The sequence below is a fragment of the Talpa occidentalis genome, unplaced genomic scaffold (assembly GCF_014898055.3).
Source record: "Talpa occidentalis isolate TD23 unplaced genomic scaffold, MPIMG_talOcc4v2.1 talOcc4.9, whole genome shotgun sequence".
NCBI classification, from domain to species: domain Eukaryota; kingdom Metazoa; phylum Chordata; class Mammalia; order Eulipotyphla; family Talpidae; genus Talpa; species Talpa occidentalis.
In genome coordinates, this window is record NW_023605305.1 from 23,604,490 (window position 1) to 23,613,357 (window position 8,868).

Sequence of the window (8,868 nt, forward strand, 5' to 3'; positions counted from 1 at the left end):
ACTACAGATACTTTGAGCTATCATAACCTGAGAATTTAGAAGAGAAAAGAATGGTGAACTGACTAACAGATATGTATTTGATATCTCTTACATGTCTCTGCTGACACCTTGGGTTAGCAAAAAAAAAAAAGACCAGCAAATCAGAATTCTTTATGTTTGAGGAGCTGGGAGACTAATCTTTTTTAGCTCAATTCAACAAGCCTATATTATGTCGTCACATGACCTAGGCCTAGGCATACAAAATAGCTGGATGTGGTTGGATCCAGCCCACAGGTCAGTGGTTTTCAACAACACTCACTGACATTAAGTCACATGGGAATAATCTTATTTAATTGCTCTGGGATGGACCTGATTATCATTATTTCAAAAAATCACTCCAAGTGATTCTTGAGTGCAGCTAGGATTGAGGAAGCCTATACAACATACAACAGGCAAATAACAATAGAAACTACACAGACCAGCTCAGAGAATTAGAGAACTTGATGATCAGGCTGTGAGCAGGAGATGAAAGGAAGAAAGCCACAGCAAGCCAGGCCAGGATGCACAGAAGAGCAATCTGACCCCTGGAGACTTCAAACAATAAATCTGGTCCCCAGCTGAGTCTGCCCCCTGGGTCCCTGCTTTTTAAAAATCAGTAAACATCTCCTTGTCTTCCCTTCAATTTTTATCAGAATCTTGAAAATGTATACATGGGTACTATTAATTTAAAAGGATACATATTCATTGTTTTTAAAAATTGGAAAACACAATAAATAAGGTAAAAATAAAGTAAGAGGCTTCAAATCTCTGTTCCTTTAGAGGTATATGTATCCATCCATTTTACAGCACCCTAAAGGAGATTGCTAACATAGAGGAAAGATCCTGTTCTAGCACTCTCAATATCAAACACCATCCTTTGGGGAAAAAATGTTCATTCAATAACAAGAAAGGGAAGCTCACTGTTATTTTAATTTGGATTTCTTCTGTTTCTGAGGGGGTCTGTGGATTTTCACGCTTTTGGTGCCTTCTACTTTATCTGTGTGAGTCACACTGGCCTGTTCCTCATTTTATTTTCAGATGTGTTTCTTACTGATTTGTAAAACCGTATTAAGAATAATAACTGTGGATTATGGAAGACCTTCCTATTCTACATTAGGCATTTCTGTACTGTTTGAACTATTTACGAGTATATATTGTTTTCGTTACCAGAAAAAATAAACCTAAAAATGCTAAGTTAAAAAAAAAAGAAGAAGAATAACTTTGGGACCTTCCTGGTGGTGTAGGGGGTAAGTCTCAGCACTATCACCGCTGTGGACTAAGTTTGATCCCCATCCAGGGAGTTGATCCACATGGCGCAGCAGACCTCTCCTTTCTAGCCTGCTGCTCCCTTCAGCTGTGTGTTTCAGTAGATTTGACTGCTCTGCTCCCCACTCTGTCTCTGGTGAGTCCTCTCACCCCCGCACCTCCGGCATACACCCCAGTTCTTATATGCATAAACAAATAAATAAATCTTTAAAAATTAGCCTCTAGGACCTCCCTGGTGGCGCAAGGGGTTAAGCACCACACTATGAAGCAATTCACAGCCTCTGCAGCACAAGTTCGATCCCTAGCCGGCCAGGTGGCAACCCACATGGCACAGTAGACCTCTCCTGTTTTGCCCGCTGCTCCTACCAGCAGTGTATTTCGGTCAGTCCACCCGTTCTGTTCCCCACTCTGTCTCTGATGAATCCTCTCACCCCCTGCATCTCTGGCCTGTACCCCAGCTCTTGTATGCATAAATAAATAAATAAATAAATCCTTTAAAAAAGTAGCCTCTAAATTTAAAGAAAAAAGGAAATATTAGCTTTATCTATTATGTGTTAGTAAACATTTTTCCCCTAGGTTTTCTTGTTTTGATCAGAGTGCATTAAGAAATTTTTCATTGTCTAAAAAATTAAACAGAAAATAAATAAATAAATAAAATAATAAACAGAGTTCTGTTCAATTTGCCTCAAATATCTATCCTAGCTCTGTGTAATGATAAGCACCTGGGACCTGGAGTCAGCTCTGTAATTCAGGGCACACAATGTCACTGCTCTGAGCCTCTGTTTTCCCCTACCTGCAGACTAACTTTGTCAGCATAAACCCCACTCACCACTATAATAGCAAGAAACATGCTACCTCATTCACATACACAACCTAGAACAGAGCCTTGCACTGAATAGGCACTCGATAAATATTTGTCCAATGAATGAATAAGCATAGGGCTTGGACCTTAGCCTAGAGCAAGCAAGCAATAAATACTGGTCACCCACAGCAAGTCAGCCATCACTGTTCCCAAGAAGTCTTTAATGGGTCAGAAGCTGTCTGCCTGGTGCCTGGTGTTCACCTGTTTCCCATTATTCCCAGCACAGCAAAGCACACACTGAGTGTGAAGAGGCCAGCCCTGTAGTATCTGGTGGATACTCAAAAGAAGACTAATGCACAGACCTGACCTTCACCCATGTGAAGGCCCTCTAAGATTTCATTGCACATATAGAATAATTTAAAAAGTAGAGAAGGGGGCCTCCCTAGTGGCACAAGGTGTTAAGTCTCAGCACTAATGAATCTATCCACAACCACTGCAGCACAAGTTCTATCCCCAGCCAGGGAGCTGACCTACATGGAGCAGTAGACCTCTCCTGTCTCGCCCACTGCTCCCCTCAGCAGTGTATTTCAGTAGATCCGTCTGTTCTGCTCCCCACTCCGTCTCCAGTGAATCCTCTCACCCCCCGCACCTCTGGCTTGTGCCCCAGCTTTTGTATGCATAAATAAATAAAATAAATCTTTTTAGAAAAAAAAGAGTAGAGAAGGGCCAGAATACAGGCCAGGAACGTTACTGAGACACAAGATCAAGAAGGGAAAAGCAGACTCAGGGAACCCAATGAGGGATTTAAAGAATGAGGGCATTTCGCACATACAGAAAAGCTGGCAGGACAGATGGTAAACCGAGGCTAACTTTATTTCTAAGACAGTTGGCCTAACGTGCTCCTTAAACACGAGACAATCCCACTTTATATGCTTTCCCTCCCCCAGACTATTTCACTTGCTCATCAACACTTGTACCATTTGCTAATGTATTAGTTTCAAAAAAGGCCCTACTTTTATACTTTCTCCATTTACAAGGGGGAGATTCAGAAGCCCCAGGGGAAAAAAATGTAAAATCTAGAACATTCAGCCAAATCAGGCTTTTCATTTCTGCTCTAAATAAGCTTGCTCAGTGATTTGTGTTCAGATTCTGAACAGCTGGTTCTTCTCCTTGAATGCAGGCCCCTTGGAGAACACAGTGGCAAGCCAGGTTCCCTATATGTAGTCAGGCCATGTGATTTGTACACAAATTCAGGAGCTCTCAGAATCCCTCAGCTCACCCACTGACTCCCATTGTCACATGTGAACTCCTTGCCTTGAAGTTTGCCCTGAAGAGTATCCAGCAAACCCCACACCTCAAATTCTATCATTTTCTTCAGCTGAAAAACATGTGGCATTTTGCAAGTGGCCACAAAACCTGGATCTTTTTGGTTTACTTCTTTGCAGAGATCAGTTCCTATCTCACTCACACACTGCCCAAGCTCCTAGCAGCATCGTGGTGGATGTGTAAGTGAGGATAACACTAGCTGCTCTAACAGACAAAGCCCTCATCTCAAGACCTCACCCCAGACTTCATTTACTGTCCATGTAAGAGCCCAACCTCTGTTTCCGCTGAGCAGATGCGCCCCCAGCAAGGCTCACCCAGAATGATCAAGAATCCAAGATCCTTCCAGGTCAACTGCATTTTCAACAGTGTTACTGTGCTTATCAACAGAAATCTAGAGGAAGAAGAAAGGACATAGGTAATCAAGCAGGAGAGGATTTTATGGGCTAGGCCTAGAAGTGAGGCACATCACTTCCACTCACATTCTATTGGCTAGAACTCAGTCACATATCCACCCCCCACCCCCGCCCTTAGGTGTGCTTGTTCAATCTTCAGCTCAGCCTTCCTCCCCTTCACCAGGTCTCATCACTCCATTTGTCCCAAGAACATTTCCCGTGATATTCTATGACCCCTGATGCCTAAATAAGTTCCTTTTTGCCTAATAGCCTGCCTTTCCCAATTATCCCGTTTCCATCAATTGATGGCTACCTGGATCATGTAGTGAGGAAACAGAGCCCAAAAGCCCTTCTGCTTAGAGATCTAACCCGGAAGAGCCACTGTAGAGTAAGGAAAAATGTCAGGCTTTTCTTCCCTCCCGCCATCAGGATAGATGATGGATCCTTGCAGTCCTGAATGCATGCCTGATGGCGGGCACCTGGAGTGGGTGTGGGCATAGGTAGATGGGATTCACCTGGGCTGAGACTGGGCTTTTAAGGGCGGCGTCATGGGGATGCCAGTAGAAGCCAAGAATGAACAGAAGCTGAGAGAGAAGCAGAGAATGCCAGAGAGCCCAGATAGAGTGAAGACTTGCTGGGGGCTGGGAGGCCTGCCAGCCTCCCGGCCCCCCAACACCCCTGCCTGCTGTGTACCTGGTAACCCCAATAAAAACCTGCAAAACCACTGAGGACTCTGACTCCTCCTTTACCCGGTCTGTTGGATCATAGAAAACCTGCTCTGTGTCATTCCTGCCCTTTACAATTGGCGTAAGTTGGGAAGATGATCATGCAGACGGGTATAGAGCCCTCCAAAGACCTGGAGGGACAAAGGAGTAGCAGACTGTTTCCCTGTGACCGTGCTGGAGGTGTCATGGCGCCACAGAAGGTGGACAAGTTCCAAGAGCTACGGGATAAGACCTCGCCCAGAGGAGGAGGAAACGCCCGAGAGGACCAGCCAACGATCCCTGAGGCAGCAAGAATCGTCAGAAGAGAGAACCACAATTCGGAGCTCACCAGCGCCGATGCAGGGAGAGGCCAACAGACTTGGACTAATGGACTTGGACTGACAACCCCGCCAGAAGGCGGAGGACCGTGGCAGGTTATGTTTTTTTGAGAATCTGGGGGTGGCCAGTGGGCCTTGATGGCCAAAAGCAGCCTGTGCATGCCCAGCAGCTAGGCGGAGGAGAAAAGCCAACTGAGAAGGCAAAAGCTGGTGCTGATGCTGAGTTTGGGAAGCCCTGAGTGGTTGTTAAGCACTAAGTAAGCTGAGGAAGGCCAGTGAGTCTCATAAAATCACCTGTGGGTGATGCCCTGCTCATTGTCGAGTGAGGGTGAGGAGCTGAGGAACCCGTCCTTGGGGGACGGGTGGGGAACGTGGCTTGGGGTGGAGCCCAAGCTGAATGCAGAGTTTGTATCCAAGGATCCCCGACCCATGTGCTTGTGCAGTGGGTTGGCCTGAGTGCAGGGGTCTGCGAGTTGCATTGGTGGCTATGAAAGCTGAATGTTGGAGCCACTGCAGACAGAAACCCTGAGGGTTGGCGATTACCCCCAACAGTATAGAATTGCCAATCCCAGAGTGAATGCATCCTGGGGGTGAATGCTGTGTGTGGCTTGTAGCTGAGACTACAGCCAGAGAAGGCCAGGAAGCCTGACGACTCCTGGTGTTACAGTAGGTGCCTTGAGTGGTTCCCCTCTTTCATATGAGCAGTGCCTTCGGCAGCAGATTTGGTGGCTCATCTGCTGGTACCAATAATTGTCTTTTTCCACTAGGTTGGGGCCCTGCCTGGACTTATTTGTGTTCTGTTGTTTTTGTTATATTGTGATGTATTTGCTTTTGTGGGCTATGGCTGCATTGTTTATGTTTGCTAAGAAAATTGTATATATGAAGACTATATGGCAGAAAACCCTGAGGTGGTGGACTGTAGGGTAAGGAAAAATGTCAGGCTTTTCTGCCCTCCCGCCGTCAGGATAGATGATGGATCCTTGTGGTCCTGAACGCATGCATGATGACAAGCACATGGAGTAGGATGTGGGCATAGGTGGATGAGATTCACCTGGGCTAAGACTGGGCTTTTAAGGACGGCGTCATGAGGACGCCAGTAGAAGCCGAGAATGAACAGAAGCTGAGAGAGAAGCAGAGAATGCCGGAGAGCCCAGATAGAGTGAAGACTTGCTGGGGGCTGGGAGGCCTGCCAGCCTCCCGGCCCCCCAGCACACCTGCCTGCCATGTACCTGGTAATCCCAATAGAAGACCTGCAAAAACCACTGAGGACTCTGATTCCTCCTTTATCCGGTCTGTTGGATCATAGAAAACCTGCTCCGTGTCATTCCTGCCCTTTACAGCCACAAAGCAACAAAAGAGCACCCTCCACAGATGGCAAACAGCTTCAAGACAGGGGGCAGGGAAATGGTTAGTAGGACTACAAAATTAGTTCTCAGTCCATCTTCCAAAGTTGTAAAGTCAAAGTCTTCTATGAGACAAAACCTCAGTACAGAGAGCTCCAGCACTGCTTTTCAGGATAAGATAAACCTGGTCGGCCCAAATAAATGCCCTTCTCAATTGACTCATTACCTAGAACGTGAAGTTTGCGTGCCAGTGTGAATAGAGACAGGAGAGAGGAGGTACAAAGTATGGGCTATTTACAATTTACCGAGTGTACTAGCATCTTAAAAAAATGACATTGTAGAAGATTAATATTCCATTTTTATAGGCCACGCTTTTGTCTTTTCTGGGGGTTATTCATATTAAACCAAATCAATCAAATGTCAGATCCCTTCTGACATTTGAGTACTTAAGCTCAAAAGATTCTTATTAAAGTGTAAAGATCTTAAAACAGAAGCTGCAGCACTTTTAGGGCCACACATTGGTAGCAATGGCGGTTGGGGGAGGGGCGAGTAGTTTCCTTCCACTCAGTTCCTCATTATGACTGTCCTTTGCAGTTTTCTCAATCATATTTTAAACAGTTTGAAGATACATTGATGTGCCTAGTTCTTTTTCCATTAAATTTGTGGAACAAAGTCACAGCTGGGGATTGTTGGAAAGATGATAGGGCTTTAGAAGAAAAACAAGTGCTGGTGGAAGGATAATGTGCTACAGCCTTTTCCTTTGCAGTATTTCAGCTCTCAAGTGTGAAATAATTGCAGCAAACCTCATTTGAGGAAGAGGAAAGTGATGAAAGCAGATATTTTAATTCAAATACGTGGCATTTCCTCCCCTGGGAGCTTTTAAGAGCACACACCTCTACAACAGATGGCTTAAGGAGCAAATAGATCTGCCTGCTATAGGAATGTGGCTAGGGCAGGCTTCTTAAGACCTCGTGGTAACCCATAATCCAAGAAGCCAATGATGGTAGGACAGGCATCCTCTCCAACCCCTTGTTAAAACACTGTAACAGACACAAAAAGTGAAAATCTCGGATGGTTTCACTTTCAATAAAATGATTCATATCAGTCCTGAATGTTGTTTCAGGGGAAATAACTTCAGCTTTTCTTTGGATCTCTAAGTTAGATCCAAACTTGGATGATACAATTTAAAGTTTCAGAACAGCAGGAGCCCAAAGGCTGGGAGCCGAGTTTAACTAATGCAACACCGCCACCTAGAGGTCAAGTCCTAAGGAACTGAACGCTACTGCCAAATCAGGTGGCAAGCTGAAAGCTCCTGACCAGACCAGAAAAGCGCTCTTCCCTTCACATGAAGGCTACGAGAGACAGTTTAAACGAACAAGGGTTTTCCCTCAACTTACAGAATATTGTGGGGGCAAAGACAGGGTTGCAAAGTATGCCTCCCCCATCACTACCTACAAGAACAGGTGCTGAGGAAGTCCTCAAGAAACAGAGAACAGAGATCGGCTCGTGGCAAAGTGGCAGTGGTGGGAGCAGAGGCAGGAAAAATGGGCTGTGGAGGAAGATTGAAGCTGAGTTTATTAAGATGAATAGGATTTCTACAGACCAAGGGAAGCAAATTCCAGACCAATGCAGCAGCAAGAGCTACAAGCACATTTATGAAATGCACAAGTTTTATTCTATTTGCAACCGGTCTACAGAAGGCAGTATTAAGACATTTGGGAAATAGTGTAAAAATCCTATTTCTATTCCCAATGAAAAAGTCTCAGTAAAGTATCCTTCAGTGTATTTATTACATGCAGATTGAATAGCTATTTCTTAAGGGGGCAAATAAACTTAGGAACATGGGATATAAATCAAAGTAAACAGGTTTCCTTATTGCAGGTCATCTCAGAGACTAATATTTGACTACATAGTAAATCTCTGAGATCAAAAAATGTTTACAAAATGAAATTATAGAAATATTTCTCTTCAAAACACTCCATGAGCAAACCCTCCTCCCTACTAAGGAAGCAAGGTCATGTGGTGGTTTAAGGATGCAGATTCTAGAATTGATCTGCATGGATGGGTTCCAATTCTAGTTCCACCAATCACAACTGAGCCTCTCTATACCTCAGCTTCCCCATCTGCAATAGGAACCTATCTGCCTCTCAAGGTACCAGAAAGAATGCATGAGCTAAAACATACTAACCACCTAAAATAATTAGTAGTACTTGCCACCCCTTCCCGCCCCTCCTGGAAGCTCTTTAGATCCTCAGTCTTTCAATTCTATAGGAGCAGTTCAGAGTAGAGGCTATTTACAGAAATATGCTATGACCACCTGCTGCCCACACTCCCTTTAGAGACTGTGGCCCTTTGGGATTTCTAAGGGAAAACCAGGGGAGTGTTTGAAGTCACTTTACTTGATTAAATGAAAAAAAGATTATTCACTAATAATTTCTTTTGAGTAATTGGAAGGGCTTTCAGCACTTGCAAAACAACATGGCAAATAGTCTTACCAAAGTTCTCAAGTCACACACATTGCTTTCTCCAACTACAAAACTTTAACATCATAATTCCATCTGTAGTCATGCTTCTCCCTGTAAGCACAGACTCAAACTATAGAAAGCAATTTGCAATAGCATTCTAGATTGGAACATTATTACATGTCCTCCTGCTGTGTGTGTATATACATGTGCGTGT